A 22130-nucleotide genomic window follows, 5' to 3' on the forward strand; every position below is an offset into this window, starting at 1 on the left:
TGAAATAAGGAAGCTCACCTGGGGAAAATTAGCATTTATATGACTTTTTGCCTGAGAGAACTCCCCAGTGGTCTCTATGCACCATCTAGATCTAAATCAGAAAACAACAGTTTCTCTGCTCTCCTGATGGCTCTGCTTGAGGGATCTGTCATTCCACGGACTTCAGGTCACTTGACTATCCTAAAATCCAAGCTCTATGACAAGCTTGAGAACATTACCATGATGTAGTTCATCTGACCTTTTCTTGGAGTTAGGATGAAAGCAACACTCTTTTCCACTTTCTACCTCCTTAGTAGAAACAAAAGTCTCCTCCTGTGCACTCCACTTTTTAGCAAAGCCATGCTTGATTGTCAGCTGGGTGATTCTCAATTCAACTCTGAACTGGGGTTGGATTTCAGAGGTAAGCAGAAAGACTGTCCATAAATACTTTACGTTTTAAAGTTGTTTCTATGGGAGTTCATTAATGTTTATTGCTGTATTCTGGTAGATGAATATATAAGATTTTGCTGATTCTATGTTTAAGGGATATTTGAGTTGTTTTCATTGACAAATGCAAGATAAGGCAGTAAAAAAATGTGTTTGGTTAGGTCTTTGAGTGCACAAGTGCACATGATTCTTTTGAACAGAAACCTAGATGTGAAATTGCTGGTCTTCAGGAATGTGTCATTCAACTTTAGTAGGAAATTCTGAGGAGTTCTTTAAGTCCTTATATCAATCCTTTTTGGTTCTGTGGTTCACTCCACATGCTATTACAGTATTATGTGACTTGATGATTTCACACCATCTTATTAAGTGTAGAGGAATCTCATAATGACAATTTGAATTTTACTAGCTACATTTGTACCACATATCCAATGCTACTCTGTCAGTCTTTAATAGTATCTATCAATAAACAAAATTTTAATGTTGTGCTGCTTATCAAGGTTAAAATGATTTTCTACTCTCACAGACCTCAAGAGATTTTACTATAATCTTCAAAGATTACTGTTTCTTGCTCATTTATATCTGCAAACCATATGGAATTGATTTTTCTATCTACTGTGATGTAAGCATCAAAGTCCTTCCCCCACGCCATATACATATTCAGTCGATCTAATACTATTTATTGAAAAGACATTCTTTCTACATATCTCTTTGGTGTCGTGTTTGAAGGAATTCAAATGTGTAAATACTTGAAAGTTATTTTATGGACTTTCTCATCTGTTCTACTTGATGATTTGACTCTTCTTAAATGAACTATTCACTGTCTAAATCACTGTAGCTTTCTAAGTCTCGATATCCAATAATATGAATCCTTCTACTTTATAATCCCTTTCAAGAATGTGTTGGCTATGTAGGGACCTTTGAACTTGTATAAAATATTAGATTCTACTTACTAAGCTTCATTTTAAAATATTTTCTGGAGGGCTGGGGTGTATCTCAGTAGTAGAACACTTGTCTGATATGTAAAAGACCCTGGCTTCCATTCCCAACACTACCAAACAAAACAAAACAAACAAACAAACAAACAAAAACAGAAAGAAAGAAAAGAGGAAAAAAAGAGAAAAAAAAATGGCTGATTTTAAGAACTTTTTCCTTTGATTTTCAAGAAGCTTATTATGATGTTTCTACATGTTATGCTCCATGTATTTATCTTGCTTCGTGTTTATTGTGCTTGATAAATATATTGCTATAGAGTTGTCACCAGTTTTGAGAACTTTTCATCCATCATCTCTACAAACATTGCTGCTTTTCTAATTTTCTCTCCTTTCCTTCTAGACCACAAATTCTTTATATGTTAAAACATTCTCTATGTTTTCATAAGTCTTTTCTGTGTTTTTCCATATTTTCCCCCTTGGTGTTTTAGCTGATTAATCTTCATTTGTGTTATCTTCTAAAATTTAAAAAATTATATATTTTAGCTAAATAATTTCCTGTACATTAAAATTTTAAGTTTTAATTTATTTCAAAGATAAATTGAAAGGAAAGTACAGTGATATCCTATATGTGTCTGGTTTCCACAGAGGCATAGCTATCCTCCACAGCAAGAACCCCCACCATAGTGGTAAAACTATTACAATTTATACCTACATTGAAACATCATTATCATTCAAAGCCATAGTTTACTTTTTAGTGCTTGCTCTTGGCAATGTACATTCTATAGGTTTAGACAAATGTATAATGGACTGCATCTGTCCCTAAAGTACTATGCAGAGTATTTTCATTGCCATAAAAAAATTTTGTGTTCAGTCTAGTCATCATTCCCTCTCCACTAACCCCTGAAACTACTTATGTTTTTCAATAGCTCCATATTTTGCCTTTTCCCAAATTTCATATAGTTGGAATAAATACTTTATAACCTTTTCTGATTGGCTTCTTCCACTTAATAATATCATTTAAGTTTCTTCCAAGTTTTTTTATGACTTGATAGTTCATTTGTGTTTTGTACCATATCATATTCAATTATCTGTAGGTAACATACTTCATTCACTTACTAAAGAACTGTCTGGTTGCTTCTAAGTTGTGCGGACATAAGTTTCCAACTCCTTTGGTAAATACTCAGAAGCATGATTGCAAGATTGCATGGTAAGTACACGGTCAGCTTTGTAAAAAACTTCTAAACTAAGGGCTCAGTGGTAGTTCTCGCCTAACATGTGTAAGGCACGGTGTTTGATCCCCAACAGTGTAAAAAAAAAAAGAAACTGTTAGAATATTTTTTTCTTGATATTTCATCAATTATTTCTCAGGTAATCAATCATCATATCCAGTTAAAATATTTTTTAAAGTAGCCATGCTATTTTACATTCCCACTAGCAGTTGAATGTGAGTCCCTGCTGCTCAAAGCCTTACCTTGTCACTGTTCTGTATTTTAGCCATTCTAATAAGTACACAGTAGTATACATCGTTGTTTCAACTTAAATTTTTAATGACATCATCATCATCATCATCTTTTTTATATACTTACTTGCCATGTGTATATCTTGTTTTGTGAAATACCTGTCAAAATCTTTGACCTGTTTTAAAATAGAATTTGTTGTTGCTGATGGTTGAATTTAAGAGATTCATATATGTTGGAAAACAGTTCTTTATAAGTTTTAAAAATATTTTCTCCCAGTCTGTGTCTTGTTTTTTCATTGCCTTGACAGTGATTTTTGCAGAGCAGAAATGTTTAATTTCACTGAAATCCAGCGTATTGATTCTTGGACATGATGAATTGTACCTAAGTTCTTACATCTAAAAGATCATGACCAAATTCAAGGTGAAGGCCATCTAGATTTTCTTCTACGTTAGCTATGAGAAGTTTTATAGTTTTCCATTTAACATATAGGGCCATGAGACATTTTTGCAAGGGGTGCAAAGTCCATGTTTTTTTGTTTCATTTGAACATGTATATTCATTCTTGTTTATTTTTTATTTTTAATTTGTTCTAATTAGTATATTCATTCTTGCAGCATTATTTGTTGAAAATATTCTCTTTGGTTATTGTCTTTTCTCCTTTGTCAAAGATTCAACTGACTACATTTAAGGGGAATCTATTTTCTCTCTGCTCCACTCATTGATCTTATTTACTCTTTCTCTAACCCCACATTGACTTGGTGATTCTAGCTTTATTGTAAGGGGTGTTAGTTTAGTGGTGTCAGTTACCTGACTTTATTCGTCTTTAATAGTGCGTTGACTAATCTGGGCCTTTTTCTATGCCATATATCTATAGAATCAGTTTGTCAATATCCACAATACAACTTGTATTTTCATTGAGATTTCATTGACTCAAAGATCAACTTTTTAAGAATTAGTATCTTGACATATTGACTCTTCCTATCCATGAACAAGGTATAGCTCTCAATTTATTTAGTTCTCTGAATTCTTTCATCACAGTTTTGTGGGTTTTCTCATTCAAATGTTGTATGAATTTTCTTCCATTTACACAAAAGTATTTCATTTTTGGGAGTGCTAACAAATGTGATATTGTGCTGTTGTGTGTTTGTTTTTGCAATTATATGGACTAAATCTAGGGCCTTATGCATGCTAGACAAATACTGTTCCCCTGAGCTAAATTCCTAACCCCTGGTGTTATGTTTTTAAATATCAAATTTCACTTATTCATTGCTGATGTGTAGGAAAGTGATGGACTTCTATATACTAATCTGATATCCTGAAGCCTTGCTATAATTGATTTTAATACCATGAGGGTTTTTTTTTCATTCTTTTATATTTTCTACATAAGAAATGTTACCTATGAACAAAGATTGTTGTATTTCTCCCATTGTTGTTTGTATACCTTTATTTTCTGTTCTTATCTTAGTGTGTTGTGTAAAACTCCCAGGACAATGTTGAAAAGATGTGACAAGAGGAGATAGTCCTGCTTTATTCCTGATATTGGTGAAAAAGTCTTGAGTTCCTCACAACTAAATGATGTCAGCTGCAGGTCTTTTGTAGATATTCCTGATTAAGATGAAGAAGATTTATACTGTTCATAGTTCCCTAAGAGTTTCTAATCTCTTTTTATCATGAAGGGTATTAGAGTATGTAAATGCTTCTTCTTCATCTATTGACATGATCATATGATTGTTCCTATTTAGCCCTTTGGTGTGATAGATTACATTAAATGATTTTTGGATGTCAAAATAGTTTTGCATAAATGAGATAAATCCCACTTGGCTGTGGTATATAATTCTTTTTATACATTATCAAATTTGATTTGCAAATTACATTTCGATTTTTATATCCATATTAAAGACAGACATTGTTTTGTAGTTTTCTTATAATGTCTTTATCTGGTTTTGGCATTAGGGTCATATGGTCCTCACAGGATAAGTTAGGAAATATTCCTTCTACTTGTATCTTCTGAAAGACATTTTAGATAATTGATATAATTACTTCCTTAAATGGTTGGAACATTTCACCAGTGAACCCATCCTAGCCTTCTAGGGGTCTGTCTGGGATTTTAAACTCTCATATTCAAGATATTTGTCGATTACATTTCAGGTTTCTCTGTTCTGATGCTGCTTCCCATGGAGGCTTCAGCTTCACTATTTTGTAATTTTCTGTATTCCCGATTATCTCTCAAAATTTGGGGCACCAGTTTGTCCTGTGTTTTCATTTCTCTTATGAATCCAGAAAGATGTGTTGAATTTTCAGTTTGTTGAGCTTTTTACTTGTTAGGATAGAGTGAAGACTTTTAATCTTCTTATACATGCACAACTAAGAACTAGAAATCTATCCTTTTAAAAAAGTTATAAATAAATTGGCTTTATGCACTATGTTTGAATTTTTTGATATGTAGTTTTACAGCTAGATATGAACAGAGGATGGTGGGATGACTTTTGGCAAACAGACATATATATTTCCTTTTTCCTTTAGGAAATGTAGACATCGATACTTACATATCTCCTAATCAAGGCAACAATCTATAGATTTATCTATAATTAAAGAATGCAATACTTTTGCAGATTTTCAGATTAAATATTCTTTTTTAAAAAAAACTAAACTTTTTTATTCTTTCTTTATTTTTTTATTTTTATGTGGTGCTGAGGCTAGAACCCTGCCTCATATGTGCTAGGCAAGTTCTCCAACTTCAGCCTCAAATTAAACATTCTTTACCCATTGCATTTATATTATTGCAACATTAAATATTTCCATTGATGATAATTTTTATTTTTATTTAAACAATACTGGGTTCCAGTTTTATAAGTTCTATTCCATTTCTGGTGAGCAATCACTCCCCCAGTGTACTCCTTTACCAGTGTACTCGTTCAATAAAAGCCAGAGATTTTACCAGGGTCTCTTCACCGTGGAGCAAGCCTTGCTTTAATGTTTCTTCCTCTTCATCCCAAGGTCCACAGACTGCCAAAAGCTTTGCTCAGTTTCATGACCTCTTAGTCATTTTCCACTTGGCTTCTCCTCCACTCTGCTTCCATTACACTCATCTTCTTAGAATATGGAGAGAGGCTTAGCATCTGGCAAATGCATGGAGACAAAAATTATATCAGATACTGGGTTTATTTCAGTTCCTGTCTTCTCTCCCAGATCTTAGCCTGTGGGGTTCCTGCTTCTGTATTTGCTGTTCACAAGTTTCTAGGTTTTCTAGTTTTGTGTTGTTTTATTTTGTTTTCTGAGGAATTTATACCGAAATAAAAACTTACATAATTGTAGGAGTAACTAGGAAACTTGGGTTCCAAAGGGGAAAATTAGATAATACAGAAAAATCACTGCCCAGTCCTCCTGGAGACAGGTTCTTCCAGCTGCTGGAACTGCAGTGCATAGGTAGATAGGCTCTGTGGAATGCTGCTGCTTCTGGATCTCATGGGGCAAGTCCTATGACCAGGAAGAAGAGCTACACATAGGAGGGTCAAGAAAGGACATGCTGGAAGCTATCAATATATCTGTGTCTGTCTCTTACCTTTTCCAGTCATGATACTCTCCAAAGAAAAATGGTGATTGCTTTACTTCTCCCTTCCAAGTCTCATATAAATATCTCTTTTGGCTGACTAACGGAAATCATGTGGGGAAGGAGATTCTGGTAAGCATGGTTCTAGCCTAGCCATGTTGAAATAGTACCAAACCACTAGAGATATAACAAGTGGTTTACTCAGAAGGAAACTAAATGGCCAGTAAACATAATAAAAGATGCCAAAGTGCACATTTACTCTGAAAAAAATGTTATTTGAAAACATAAGATATGATTTCACGTGCATCCGATTGGATAAAATAAAAACTGTTAATGAGGATCAAATATTCCTGGCAGAGTGTAAATTAGTTCAGTTGGGTTAAAAAGCAATTTGAAATATTAAATGACATTGGAAATATACACAGCGTTCAAGGCAATGATTCTTCTGTTAGATATGCTTGGTTCACACATGTACACAAAGAGAAGTTTACCAAAATATTTATAGCAGCATTGGTTTTAATAGCTAAATAAATAAATAAAGCTTCAAAAGAAAATTAAATGTCTGCTAATGGGGCTCTGGATAAACATCTACTTATTCATAAAATAAAACTTATGCAATGGTTAAAATGAAATAATAAGAGCTAAATATATAAATATGAATAAATCTTAAAGACAATGTTGAAAAAGCAAGTTGCTAAAAAATATAGAGAGCATAATAGCATTTCTATAATTTTTTAAATATGCAAAATAACACCACATATATTTATGGAATTCATACATATGTATTAGAAGTATAAAACGTCCAGAAGAGTGATGCCAACTTCAGGGGAATGCAATAAGGGAGAGTTCACAAGAGGCTCTGATAGTATTTGCAATAGTTTTATTTCCTATGTTTGGTACAGATGCATGGGTGCTTGTTCTGTTATCCCAATACATTTTAGTTAGCCATCACTCCTCCAGTGTACTCCTTCAGTCATTCAATAAAAGCCAGATTTTTTACTGAGATACCTTCTATGTGGAACACTCCATGCTTTAATTTTTCTCCCTTCCTCATCCCAAGGTCCATAGACTGCCTAAAGCTTTGCTTACTTTCATGACCTCTTAGTCACTTTCCATCTCGCTTCCCTTCCACTCTGCTTCTGTTACATTCATCTTCTTGGAATATGGAGAGAGGCTTCTAACCTGGCAAATGTATGGAGGCAAAAAATATGTCAGATATTGGTATCATTTCAGTTTCTGTCTTCTCCATTGGAAACAACACCAGGATACAGAAACCTTAACTGAAACTGACAAACTCTTGAGTAGGAAAGTTTAAAGTTCCAAATTTATTTCTTAATTGCTGAAAACAGAAATCTGATCTTGCAAAGTATATTTAATTCCCCTGTCCACAAAAATAGTTCCTTATCTTCACCTATTCCACATATCAGTGCATCATCCAAACTTTAAATCTCTCCCCTCTTGATTCAAACGTTTTTTCTTTCTTTTTATGTAATATTAACTAGTTTTTTGATATTTTATGGTTAAGACTGAACTCTTGCTTAAAATTAGAAAATACTATCTCAGTAACTTTTGTATTATCACACATCTTTGAACCCATGTAATATATTTTTCTTTACTTGGGTTTTATCTTATTTTGGAATTACTTTGAGTAAAAAGTAAGGGTCATTTATTGAAAAGATAAAGGATTTATTCCTTATACAGTAGTCCCTTGGTACAGTAGAATGAACTGGACATAACTTTCCTATGTTCATATATGAATACATGACCAGTATAACTCTGCATCATGTACAACTACAAGAATGGTGGTTATATATTCTACTGTTGTGTATAACTAAAAAGAACAAATTTAAAAAATAGTCCCTTAGTATCCCTGAGGGATCAATTTGAGGGCTTCCTTCTACACAAAAATATGAGGAGGCTCAAGTCCCTTATATATAATTGTGTAGTATTTGCATATAACCCATGCGTGTCCTATTGTAATACTTTAAATCAGCTCTAGATTTCTTTTTTAATATATATTTTGTTTATTTTTGACATGTTATGATTTTTTAAAATTTGTTTTAATTAGTTACACATGACAGTACAATGATCTTCACATATCATACATTTGAATCAGATGTGGTATAATTTCTCATTTTTCTGAGTGTACAGATTGTCTAGATTTCTTATGATGGCTGATTCTATATACATACTAAGTAAGGAGTTTATACTGTCTTGTTCAGAGAATGATGATAAGAAAAAAAGCTTGTACATATTCAGTACAGTCATAATTGCTTTCTGATTATTTGTTATCTATATTAGTTGAATCCAAGGATAGGAAGGACAACTATATTTAAGAAACTGATAACATTTACTAGAAAGGTTAGAAAGGCATTTAAACTTGGCAGGGCTGGTACACTTGAGAAAGTCTGTAGGAGAAGGGGAATATAATACGGAAGGGAAGAACAAATGGAGGGAGTCCCATCTTTGGGATATACCAGAATGAAAAGGAGGAACAAAGGAGTTAACAAGAAGACATATGTTGTAGATTGTGTGAAATGGTCCTTCCTCAAAACCCTTCAAAAATTTTCAATATATTCATTAATTCATGAAATGCTGATAAAGAGTGAAATTTTAAGGAAACAGTGATGGTGGGGGATATTCACATGAGAGTATAATATGGCCAAGAACTAAAATAGCCCATGTAGATTAGGAGCTCAAAGTCACATGAGGAAACATGGTAAGGAAAGACCGATTTTACAGAGAGCTCTGCGAACAGCCACTACCCCTAGAAGTGGAAACCAGACCACATTCATTCAAATTGCCAAAGAATATGACACACCACTGTTGACAACTCTACCACATTAAAACATATTTTAAACAGGCTGACCTTTTCCCATTCCTTTCAATACAGTTTGTAAGTGAAACTGAAATGCAGTGTTTGCTGTCAGGAAAGTTGATTCAGAGCAACATAATTCAAATGACATATAAAGTATGTGTATATCCTGCTTAGGCCTTAATGGCAGAAAAATGGTAGCATTATTTTTAGAAAGGTGGATTAAAGTCAAATTTACATATAAGTTTCATTTTTACAGTTAGATATGTAGAGAAAATGGATTGATAACTTTTGGGAAGTTGATGTATGTTTTTTCTCTTCCTTTTAGCAAATGTAGACATCAATATTTAAGTAACTCCTAATCAGGGCAATAATCTGTAGACAAAGTATCTGATACTTTTGCAGATTTTTAAAATTGAACATTGTTTACCCTTTGGATTTAAAATATTTCAACATTAAGCATGTATGTTGTTGGTAACTTTCATTTAAACACATTCATTGCCTTCTTATATTTTTCTGGTGAAGTGGTCATTAAAAATAATTCTTCTTTATTTAAAATTTAAAAGTTTTATTTTAGAAAAATAAATATGATAGAGTTACAGAACAACATTGCTTTGATTTAAAATAGTATGAACTGAACAATATGAAAGTATGGTTTTCTTGTTATTAATTAGCAAAATTTTAATGATTTTTGTTTTGTGCATGATATTTGTTCTTTTTAAATTCCTTGCTGGTATATACATGTCTTGAATTATATTATGCCCTTGCGATGGAAAAAGAAAGTTGGACCCAAAACTTCTTGTTTGTAATGAGTTATTTGCTAAGCAACAGAAATTTTAAACTTCTCTCAGAAGTTTCATTGATGGTAACAGTTGGAACAAGCCACCTCAGTATTAGTGTTAGGGTGGAAGGGTCTAGAGTCAAGGTTTTATGATTTCAAACCATTGTTGGTCTTTGTAAACCTGGGTCACTTCTTTAATCTCTGTGAGAACATTACAAAGCTCTCTTCTTGGGAGAATTTGAATGAATGAATAGGATCGTAAGTGCAGAACTTCCCGTGTAATGCCTAACATAGTAATAATCAACACTTGTGAGGTATAATTATTTTTCTTAAATTATGTAGGCTAAAAATGGCTATTTTGGGGCTGGGGTTGTAGCTCAGTGGTAGAGAGCTTGCCTAGCATGTGTGAGGCACTAGGTTTGATCCTCAGCACCACATAAACAAATAAATAGATAAACAAACAAATAAATATATAAATTTATTTATGTCCATCTACAACTAAAAAAATAATTAAATTTAAAAAATGGGGGCTGGGGTTGTGGCTCAGCAGTAGAGCCCTTGCCCCGCATGTGCAAGGACCTGGGTTCGATCCTCAGCACCACATACAAATCATAGATGCAATTGCTGCTTAAGCTCAGGCCATTGCTGCCTGTCTTCAGTAGGCAACATAGTCAATAGAAGCACCTTAGGGGCCAGAGTGTCTTAGACACTGCCTCCTTTGTGACTTGAATTTAGGTCTCTACACCTTACTTTGCTCATTTGCGAGTTGAGAATTTAGAGGAGAGGATTTCTATAGGTCTAATCTAGTTAGTCCCAATAATCAATGAGTTAGTATTCTTTCTTGAATACACCTGTATTATCCACTAGAAATACATGGACCCCACATTAAAGTGAGGCTCAAGAGAGAAACACAGGTAGCTGAAGAAGAAAGAATGTCTCTCCTGACAGATTCACTCAGCAACAAAACTCATCATACATTTTAATATCACTAAAAAAGGTGAATTCACATAGTCTACTTATTCTCTAATTTCTTCATTCATGTGAAAGCAGTGCATACCTACTTTATAGGCGGTACTAGGAATACAGAAATAAATATTTCCCCTCCACAAAGTTAGTGGGACAAGCACACAATCACACCATTGTGAAAAGGACCTGAGTGTTCATGAATATATGGTTAATTTCCCATGTGGCACTGCAGAACAGTGGCAAAAGGACAGTCTCTGCAGTCAGTTAAGTGTTAGATTAATTGAATAGCCATATGGAAAAACCAACCTTAACAATTAATAACCTTAATAATAAACAAAGATAAAGCCAGGTAGATTGCAGAATCAAATATGAAAAATAAAATAATAAAGCCTTAAAAAGATAACAGAATGTCTTTATAAATGTGGAGTATACAAATATATCTTAACATATAAAAAGTTCTGACTATGAGAGAAAAGACTGACAAACTGGATCACATTAAAATTCTCAAAATATTTCCTTATCAAAAGATAACACTAGGCGCTGGGGCTGTGGCTCAGCGGTAGAGTGCTTGCCTGGCACTGTGAGGTACTGGGTTTGATCCTCAGCACCATATAAAAATAAAATAAATAAATAAAATAAAGATATTGTGTCCAACTACAATATATGTGTGTGTATATATAAAGATATATCTATCTATCTATCTATCTATCTATATATATATATGATAACATTATTAGAATAAAATGGTAAATTCCAGAAGAGAATTCATAAAGAAGTGCTAAAAATCAGTTAGAAAAAGACAATCCAATAGAAATATGGAAATGGACTTAAAATAATCTTTCACAAAAAACCAGATATCAAAATGGTCATTAAACATATAAAAAGTTCTATAATATCATTGCAAATCAAGGAAATATTAGGTGAAAACATAATTTTGGCATATGTACAATGATATGCCACCATATAATGGCAAAAATAAAACAAGGAGAACCAACCTATAGTGTTGAGATGCTGTCATGAAGAATCATGTGATGAGTCATGTTTGAAATGAGGCTTCTGAACAGATAAAACACTCAGCACGCACCCAAGGCCCTCCCAGGCTGGGAAGGGGCCCTGGCCACAAACACCTGGGAGAGGCCTAGGCTCTGAGTTGACTCAATGCATTTCCTGTCTTAAGAATATTTTCGTTTTAACCATAAATGGGTTAAATGCTATATTCTGTGACTTGAGAATTTCAGGCATCGAAAAAAGGGACATTAGTTGAGGATTGGAAATGGGGAAGGAGTAAAGCCATCTGCAAGTGAAACTGCAAAGGAGGAAAATTTGATATTGTATGAGAAGAGATATGATTTTTTTTAACTCCCTTTCTTAAATGAAGTGGTGTGGTTACTTTCCTTCATCCTCCCTCTCTCCAAATGTTTTTCAATCCTGGCTAGTTAATGGTTTCAGTGTCCTGTCTGTAACCCTCTAAGTTTCCCGTCTCCATGCAAACAGCTCCCTATGTGCTTCTACCTATGTCTTTGTTGGGGGCATTGTGCTTAGACTTGCCTGGCATTAGCCCCAGGCAGTTTTCTGCATTGACTGTTGGGTATATTTACTTAGCTCTTTGGCTCTGATGAGTCTGCTCTAAGGTGACTTATAAACCTCCTTGCAGGATTGTACCAAAGTTTCCTCATCTGTGGGTCTTTGCTTGATATCAAATCCTTGCCGGACTTTCTTTGCTCCCCTGACACATTCCTAACTTTCTTACTACTTTTTTTTTCCTTGGAAAATCTTGTCTACATCACTTTTATATGAATCTTCCTCTCAGGGTGAACATTTAGTGACCCCAACCCTTAGGTATCTATGTATTATAATTACCTTGGAAGTAGGTATTTAGGTGAATAGAAATTCTTAGCTCAGACCATGAGAAAAGAAAGCAAAGTAAGGAGCTTAATCTTTTCATGACCATGTGATATGGTGTGTGTATGTGTGTGTGTGAGGGGGGGGGCAGGGGTGGGAGGGGGAGAGACTTGTTCAAGGCAGGCCAACAGGCAGAAAACTCAGGCAGGCATTGATGCTGTGCTGTTGAAGAAGAATTCCTTCTCTTTCTGGAAATCTCTATTTTGCTAAGTCCTTAAAATGATTGGATGAGACCCTCCCACATTATTGAGGGTAGTCTACTTAAAGTCAATTGATTATAGGTATTAGCCACATGTATGAACTATCTTCATAGTAAGATCTTGATTAGTGATTAATTAAATAACTGAATTATAGCCTGGCCAAGTTGACTTGGAAGAAAAGTCATAACACTGTAGGACTAATGAAGTTAGAAGAGACACAATATGTTTTGCCATGTCAAAGTAGCACCAACATGACCTTCACAGAAACTGCTTGGCATTGATGCTGCATAATAATAAATCTGCACATTATTAAATTAGTCATATTAACTTCTTACAAAATGCTGTGACTCACAAAAATAAACAATCATATATGCACACACATACATAAATATGTATATTCATATTTTTAGATAATCGGCTCATGACTTTCAAAAAATAGAAAGGAATTTTGTGTTTCTACTTATAGTGAAGACGCATTAAGTGGGCATTTTTCCCAATCCAGTTTGTCAACTATTTTTCCAACATTATCTACCTGCAAAGGCACTGGAATGAGAAGAGTGAGGGAGACAGAGCTGGGAAGAAGACAACAAATAGAATTAATACCAGGAATCTGGTATAGGCTCATGGGGCCCCAGGGCAGATATCTTAATACCAAACCAGTCCCAAGGAGTGTATCTGATTTACACCAGTAGAGGCCATGCAAGAGGGACAGAAGGTTTGATTCAGGAAGCAGGACAGGAGTCATGGTCATTCCAAGACTATCTTGGCATCTAAAACAGATAAGACACATCCCTAGTCATTGGATGTCAAACAGTAGCCTGGAGGTCCCGCAGGATAGATTATTTAGAAATCTACTTGGCTTTGTTTCCTTTTATAAACATTTGGTTTCCCTCTAATTTTGGACAGGTGGGAAGATTATGTACCTTTGCCCTCCTTGAAATTAGGTGCAGTGAAGTAATGAGATCAGGCCAATGAAGTGTGAGTGTAGTCACTCATGAGTGCCATGCAGGCAGAGGCTTTTGATTGCTGGGCCTCACCTCTCCAGCCCTCTTCTCCTCCTGCAGGGTGACAGTCGAAGCACCTGTTGATGTCTGCGCTGATTGTGGCACTGGGATGCTGAGTCAGCACAGGGAGGACAGCTGCCCTGGCAGGCTGCCCAGACCTGCAGAGGACTTCAAACTTCTGTTAAGATCCTGAGATCTTCAATTTTTACTGCAGCATTGTCTAAATCTTCCTGGTGGGGACATGGAAACTAGCTATCTAATTAATAGCTCCAGAGCTTACCAAGACTCCCCAGTTAGAGACTATCTGTTGCCTAGAATCTCTGTCTTTCTTCCTTTCTCCATCCATACTGATTAATTCATTTTATTTTTGGCACTGGGTATGCTATAGAGACAACTGGGATGGGCAAAGATGGGATCAGAAGGTAGTCATTTTCATAATGAGGAAATGGATTTTCGTAACCACTGGAATTGAAAGGTGTCAACCCTTGAAAGTGAACAGAGGGCATGCTATAAACATCTTAGCTGCTCTTTTTATCTTACACTTGATTTACGGAGGGCTCTTGCCAAACATATAGTAGGGGAGTTAGTAAGGAACATAAAACACTCAAACCAGCTCTGGAAAACAACCCTATTGTAAGGATACTGAAAGACCTAATATATCCAGGAAAAAGTTAAACAACCAAGCAGCATGAAGGACAAAAAGGAACACAGAGTTCGTAGCTTCTCTTCCTCTGCTCTCTCTGCCTCTGCTGACTCTGACCCATGGCTTCTCTGTCAAGAATGGTATCATCTGTTTATACTCCTTGCACATGAGTCCTGTCTGTGTGGCCACCTTAGTTCATTCAAACTTTCCTGTGAATTTTAAGGTCAAACTCTTCACAGAGGGCATCTGACTAGGCTAAAGTTTCTTTTGTAAAATAGTTCAAGGAATTTAAAGGTCACCAACCTTTAGGTGACCTCAAGAAGATGTTTATGTACCCAGGTCCAACCCCCCCACTCCCAGGCCAGTGGTTGAACTTATGACCCAAATGATCACTCAGCAGGTGAGGTGACTGGGCCTTTTTCTTAAAAATAAGTGTGCTGGTGCTGGTAAATTGTGATTTAATCAAAACATGGTCTGTCATAATTGTAAGAATTGAAAGCATATTCAATTCATGGGGTACTTTTAACAGGACAGATACCCTGACACATATCTAGCACACTTTCCCCAACCAACAGTATTTCTTTGGCCTGGGCAATCGGGGACACCCCAAAAGAGAGAAGGAAACTCTTTTGAGGGACTGCTTTTAAAAAACACAACCCCAATTCTATTTACTTCCTCCCTGAAAATTGCTGATGTCTGGCCTAACTTATCACCAGGGAATAGCTTAGATGTTGCAAACAATAGAACTCTTTGTGTATCTGGAGAAAGAGGAAATATGAGTAATACTGTGCTCTCACTGATCTACACAAGTAACTACTCTTACAGTGAGAGACACACCTCATGCTAACAACTGAATGCTTAAATTCCCATTCCATTTCTCATCCTGAGGGCCCAAGTCAACTGTCTTTATTCTACGAAGGTTAGTTTTATGACTTAAAAAACCCCACTAAACATGAAATTTAATGTTTTTTCTTACAAATACTTTGAACTGTTTATTTCAACTATGAAAAAAATCAGAAAAACTAACTCCAGACTTGCATTATAATAGAATATTCACTTTTTCAACAAACATTTATTAGTGACCTAGTGTGTGCCAAGTGTACTGCAGACACTGTGGATTCAGGAACAAAACAGACCAGTCCTGTTCTCAAGGTTCTTATTTATCTAGTTACGAGTAGCCAAACAAATACATCCCACTCATAATGTTAACTAGTCTAAAATACTAAAAGGAACTGAATCGATGAAGAGAAGCAGAGAGAAATGTGGTACTATTTGAAGTAGGTATACAAGACTTCTTTGTGCAGCTCAACAATAATCTCCCCTTCTGTTAAGACCAATAGACAACTCTCAGTTGTCATCTTAGTCAATCTGTCAGCATCCTTGACACAATTTACTTCATTTGCCTGGCTTTAGAGACATAATCCTTCTATTCCATAAGCTGTCCCTTTCCATGGGCTTTGCTGGTTCCCTTTTCTCCTTACCCTTGAACTGAAATAAAGCATGACTCTGCTATGGCTTCCTAATTCAAATGCCAGAGATGTGAAGGTCTCTCCTTTCAAGTCCAGGACCTACATGTCTGCATGCCATCTCCACTTCTACGTGTAACATGCAACTCAACATTGACATATCTAAGTTTAGTTCTTCTTCATGAAACAGACTCCTCCTTTCCAATCTTTCCTTTCTCAGTAAATGGTAACTTCTACCTTCTATTTGCTCACACCCAAAAGCTTGAAGTTTTCCTTGACCTCTTTTTAATTTTCCCATATCCTGTATTCAATCCATCAGCAAATCCTCTTAGTTCAACTTTTTACATATACTTGGAAATGGATGCTTCTTACCACTCCCTTCTAAACTACATAATACTAACCAACTTATTTCTAGTTTGGGTCATGACAAGAGTCTCTCAACTGGTCTTTCCACTTCCACCCTTTCTCATTTCCCATCACTTTGCTTGTTTTCTCTAAGCCTATATGATAAAATCCCTCTCATTTCATCCAAAATAAAATTCAGAGTCTTTCCTATTATATAAAGGCTTTATATAAGCCGAGTTTACACGATCTCTCTGACTTTACCTTCTGCCACTCTTTGCAGTTCACTCCAGCAACACTGGCCTCCTTTGACAGTTGGTAAAGATGCCAACCAGACTCTGCCCTCAGGGCCTTTGCATCTATAGTTCCTTTTTGTCTGGAACTCACTTCTTCTGTGTGGCTGCAGAGCCATCTCCATCACCTTGAGAATCTCTGTTCAAATATCAGCTTTTCAGAGACCCCTTCTCTGTATGCCATGGCCACCACAGCAGTTTGTGTCACTTCCTTCAGTGCCCTAGCCACTGTGTGTTATGATTATGGTCATCCCTCAGCCCACTTCCATGGCCTGTGTGTAGTGGAAGTGCTGTCTTCTATCATCTGTCTCTCTTGACTAGAATGTAAGTTTTATGAGGGTAGAGACTTTGGTTTTTCCATATTACATTCACAGTGACTGATAGGTATAGATACTCAATAACTATCTATTGAATATATGCCTTCCACTAGCCCTAAATATTAGCAAAATAAAACTTTACTACTTAGAAGTAAATGGAAAGGTGGCTGGTCTGAGTGCCAAATTCAAATTAAGAATAGAATATTTACTTGCAAATTCATGAACTTTTAATCAGTAATGGGCAAACTTTTGTTCTAGTAAGGGTAAATCTCTGCCTGCTTTAAAGGATAAAACTAATTTCTAATTATTTACTGGTTTTGCATATGTAAATCTGCCTTGAAAGGACCAGAAAAAGTTCTTCTAAATTGATCTATCAAGTCTCCAAAAATGTTGTTGTAGTTTGATTAGTGAGTTCTTTGCTATTATTATTGAAGTGTTCTCAAAGCACTTCAAATGTAAATTTCAGCTCATTTTAGGTCAAATATTCTGATTTTTTTGAGTTTAGAAAAGCCAAAATACATACAATTTTATAGCACATTTGTTTCTTGGATTTTTAAAATAGAATGGCAAATGTATAGCTCTTCTTAATGGAAACATTTATGACTTGGCACAATCTATTCATAATTTCAAAGTCTGGAATTAAATTAAAGTTAAAACTGTCTAGGAGAAAGAGTTAATGACATTTCTCTCTCATATGTGTGTTTGTGAGTTTTAGTCATACTGATATCTCCTTGAGAATAGAGACCCTGGTACTTAGCCTAACATCTATCTCATACTGTGAATACCAACACTCATTCAACAAAATTTGTTGAGCACCTACATTGTGCCAAGAACTTGGATATGAAATGAGGATACAAATATAAATAAAATGAATATTTGGTTATTAAATCCAAATGAACATTGATCAAATATTCTTGCCAAATTTTATGTAAAATATTTCTCCATATTGAACTTGGTATACAAGTTCAAAGATTTTCATTTAATCCGTAGTGGAAAAATTATATGTATTCCTATATATACTTGCTATAAAAATGCTCAATGTTCAGAATTGTCTAAATGAATTAAACTACCTCCTGACAAAACCAAGGCTCAAGAAAATTTCAAGACAAATCCAAAAGATCAACAGCATAAAGCCCTTTCAGTTTGAACCTCAAATAAAATCCATGTAGACTAGTGTATTTCATAGAGCCTCTATAGTAAACAAGAAAGAACTCCATACAAATAGAAGGGAATGGTGTGGGAACTTGATTTAAGAACATACATCAAATTCACACACATTCATGGTCTTTCCAGGCCTGACTGTCTATTTACAGATCCTTCAACTTTGTATCCCACCATCTTAAGTGAGAATGTAGATAGAACATACTGATATCTAACTCAGAAGAGCTATGTCCAGAAATTATTATTCAAGTCTAATATCCAAATGATAGTAAATCCACCCCAGAATCAAAGTCCAATATTTTAAAAGTTATTCTCAAAATAAGATATAAAAAACAATGTCGTTTTTTCCTCTTTTCTTCTTTCTTTTTTTTCTCTGGATATAGCAAATCACTTAGTAAGCAAAACAAAATATTTTTCATTTCCTATAATTTGCATCCAAACTGTATAAAGCATTTAAATGCACATGATTCCAAGTACACATTACTTTCCCTCATATTTATCTTTATTATTATTTTTGATGAAACTAATAGCAAACTAGTTTGTTTTCTCCAATAGTAAGAGAAAGCAGCTTCTTATGCTTAATTGTTTGTAAAGATAATATGTATGTAACAGTTATAAAGTAAGACTTTGAGATCCTTGAGTGGAGAAACAAAATCGTTGAATCATTCTTCATTCTATACTTTTATGCATCATCTAACATCATACCTTGTACAGAACAGGTGTTCAAAACACAACTGGTAAATGAATAATTCATTCACAGAAAATTAAGATTTGATGTTCATGTATTAAAAGAGGGAATATTTTTAGTCTTCGGGTTGTTCTCTTATATAACAGTTACACAAGCCTTTGGGATTTAACTAAGGATTTTATTCTTTCAATTAATAAAATAAATGAGTTTTGTATGTTGATATAGTACTACTACCTACCCTAACAAACATATCTTCAACTAGTGGAATAACCCAACAGAAGATTATTTCTTTATAAGGTAAAGTATAATGCAGATTTTCTTCATAGGCGACAGCATTCCTTTAGTTGAAGAATTAGCTCTAGCCACATGATGTTCTGTGGGTCCCTGAGTCTTAGAAGCCTCTGTATGCAACTAAAGGTTGGGAGCTGATAGACTGGAGAATGTGTATCTGCTCCTTAACTACCTTGGCTAGCAAGTGACAGAACACTTTAGCCTGGATCCAGGGTCAGGCTGGGAAATGGACTCCCTAGCTGGGCAGATGCTAGAGAGATAGATTATGGAAAGGAAAGTGCATTTTTTTTTGGGGGGGGCTAACTTTTTATTTTCTTAATTTTTTCTTCACAAGCAGAGGACATTTCCAAAGTCAGCTCATGGAAATTGAAATAACTTTTTGAAAATGTAAATTCCAAAGGTAATTCTATGAAGTGGTAATATAATCAAGAATAGCTCGGACAGTCTAACAGGATTAAAAAAAAAAAAAAGAAAGAATGGCAGTTGCAGACAGTTGGATGTCTAAATGAATATCTGAGTAAAAAAGATAATTTGGCTATCAGGTTCAGTAAGCCAAGTTTATGGATATTAACTAGTCCCCAGTTTTTAACCTGCTGTTAGTTTTCTTTGGAGCAGGGTCCAATTTGTTTAAGAAGTGTCTATGTTGCAACAGTTGTAGAACTATACACATGCTTTAAAAATGCCTGATGATAATAAGATATGTTGTGAAGTAATAATGATTCATAACTTTTTTTTTCCCACACATACCTCAGCTAGGAGGTGTCCTAGACCTGTAGCGGACTGAAGGGTGTGACTGAAAGGTGTGCCTTTATTTCCTATCTCTATCATAAAACTTCTCTATGCTGCTGACATTCTAAGCCTTCTGATGTTGGTTCAATGGCATTTTCCTATATTTGGAGAAAGTTAGTCCAAATAACAGTGGGAACTATATCTGTTTGCCACATGTGTGTGAGAATGTTTTGCCCTTGGAAGTGAGCATCCCTGGACATGGTTTCCTGGTCTTTCCTGAAGCAGGCCCTCTTCACCCACAGGTCTTGGCATCCTTCCCTCTCTGTGTGCCATCTGGCCTGGGACCAACTTCCCAAATCTGCCTCAGCAACTAACTCTGCTTGTGTCCAGGAGGCTGTTTGCAACAAACCCTTTTGGAGGAGATTATGGTGACCTCTAGGAGCACATGATTTTATGTTTTCTGAAAGCTATGCCAGACTCTAGGCTTTACTGACAGAGAAGACCATTTTTAGAGCACCACACCCCTATATGCAGGCTCATAAATTACCTACCACAGTGTCTGGCATATGAATAAAAGGAGCACAATACATAATTATTGAATAAATTGTCTGCCTAATTACCACATCCTATTCTGGGGTTGTAAACTGGCCAGCAGAATCTCACCCTTTGGGCCCATGGCATCCTCTCTTTGCTGGTGGGACACACCCCATATCCTGTCCCTTATCTTGGAGGCCTCCCCAGAGGCTACTTTCTAGTGTGTGTTCCTATTTCTTGCAGTTCACACTACCCCTTGTGTTCCAGCACCACCAGCCCGAAAAATAAGTTATTAAAACTTAGTTTTCAAGTTTGAGCTTAATCTAATCCCTGTCGTCAAAACAGTTCTGCTGGCTCCATCTCCTGCCTTCCTAAACCCTTTTCTAGGCCATTTATTGGGTCTGTAGTTCAATTCAGGAAATAGGAAAAACCCATTTGGAATTTGCAAATAAAATAGGAAGGACTGAGGGTGAAAAATTTGTTTAACTTTCTTCATAATTCCCTCCAGAATTCCAACTTTCTTGAGGGTCCTTGGAGCTGAGGTTGATCCAGGAGAGGCTGAGATGACACCTGGCAGAGGGAGAACCACTTCTAAGATTCCTCTGGTCTGAAAGGAGTATTTCTGCTACTAACACTCTGCCCCCCAGCGTCTAGCATTCTCGCCTTAACTTTCCTTCCAACCTGAGATACCACGGCGGGCAACTGCCTACAGCTCCAAGGTCCTGCGGATATCCAGAGTACCAAGTGGATGACAGGCAGATTTGGTGTCGCCTGTCCCAAACAGTGGCTGAGTGTCCTTGTGTGAACAGTCAAAAGGCGACTTCCACGTTTCTCCCGCTCCCACATTTCTCCATAGAGTGCAACAGGGCAGCCTAGGATGGCTGAATCGCCCGGGGTCGGGTGGACTCCTGTCCCCACCCTCCCAGGAAAGCCCGGTCCTGTGTCCCGCAGCGCCAGACACACTCAGCCAGGTCCCTGATCCGCGACTTTTGACAGGGGACCCTTCCTCTTAAGGTGTGCATGCATGGGTGGGAAACAGTAACAGCCACCATACCGCCAACACAAAAGCCCACTAGAAAATACAACCGTACACCCCATCACAGGCGGAGCCCATCTCCGCAAGGTAAGTTGTTTATTTGTCGTAGTTTTGGCGATTCTCCCTGGACAGCTGCGGCAGCGACAGCAGCTGCGCCGTGGGCCCCAAGCTCCTCGCGCTCTTCCTTCCTCCGCCCTCTCTCGGTTGCCCCCACCCGCTTCACTCCTCTCCCCGCCTTCTCCGTGCCCTCTCACAGGCCACGCACACACCCGGAGACACCGTCCGTTCTTGGCTACTCACACTGCAGCTTAACCCAGTCTCCAAGGCGCGGGTGCCAAGGAGGCGCGGGGGTGTATGCGGATTCCAGGGTAGGAAGCCAAGTGAGGGTGGGGGTGGCATGGTAGAGCCCATCTCCTCCCAGCCACCACCCCCTGCCCATTCTCCTTTCCTAATCCTGGCCTGCCAGCAACAGTGACACCTGAGCAAGGACTGGGCGGTGGAGGCGGCAGGCCCGCTGGACTGGCAGCTGGTGGAAAACAGAGCGAGGGGCGGGGACAGCAAGGAAGAACGGGGGGCGGGACGAATTCGGAGGCCG

At 36.6% G+C, this 22130-nt stretch overlaps 1 long non-coding RNA gene and 1 other non-coding gene across 2 annotated transcripts; both read right to left on the bottom strand.

The window, feature by feature from the left end:
* Positions 1–2684: 2684 nt before the first annotated feature.
* LOC114092921 (small nucleolar RNA SNORD20) lies at positions 2685–2746 on the bottom strand. Its single transcript, XR_003582828.1, has one exon. It is a non-coding gene; the product is annotated as a small nucleolar RNA SNORD20 (small nucleolar RNA).
* A 2819-nt stretch (positions 2747–5565) lies between these two features.
* LOC114092888 (uncharacterized) lies at positions 5566–22076 on the bottom strand. The gene is made up of 3 exons (XR_003582820.2): positions 21836–22076; positions 7457–7549; positions 5566–5936 (listed from the first exon to the last, which is right to left on the bottom strand). It is a non-coding gene; the product is annotated as an uncharacterized lncRNA (long non-coding RNA).
* Positions 22077–22130: the final 54 nt, after the last annotated feature.

Source organism: Marmota flaviventris, chromosome 7 (assembly GCF_047511675.1).
Source record: "Marmota flaviventris isolate mMarFla1 chromosome 7, mMarFla1.hap1, whole genome shotgun sequence".
In the NCBI taxonomy this organism is placed as follows: domain Eukaryota; kingdom Metazoa; phylum Chordata; class Mammalia; order Rodentia; family Sciuridae; genus Marmota; species Marmota flaviventris.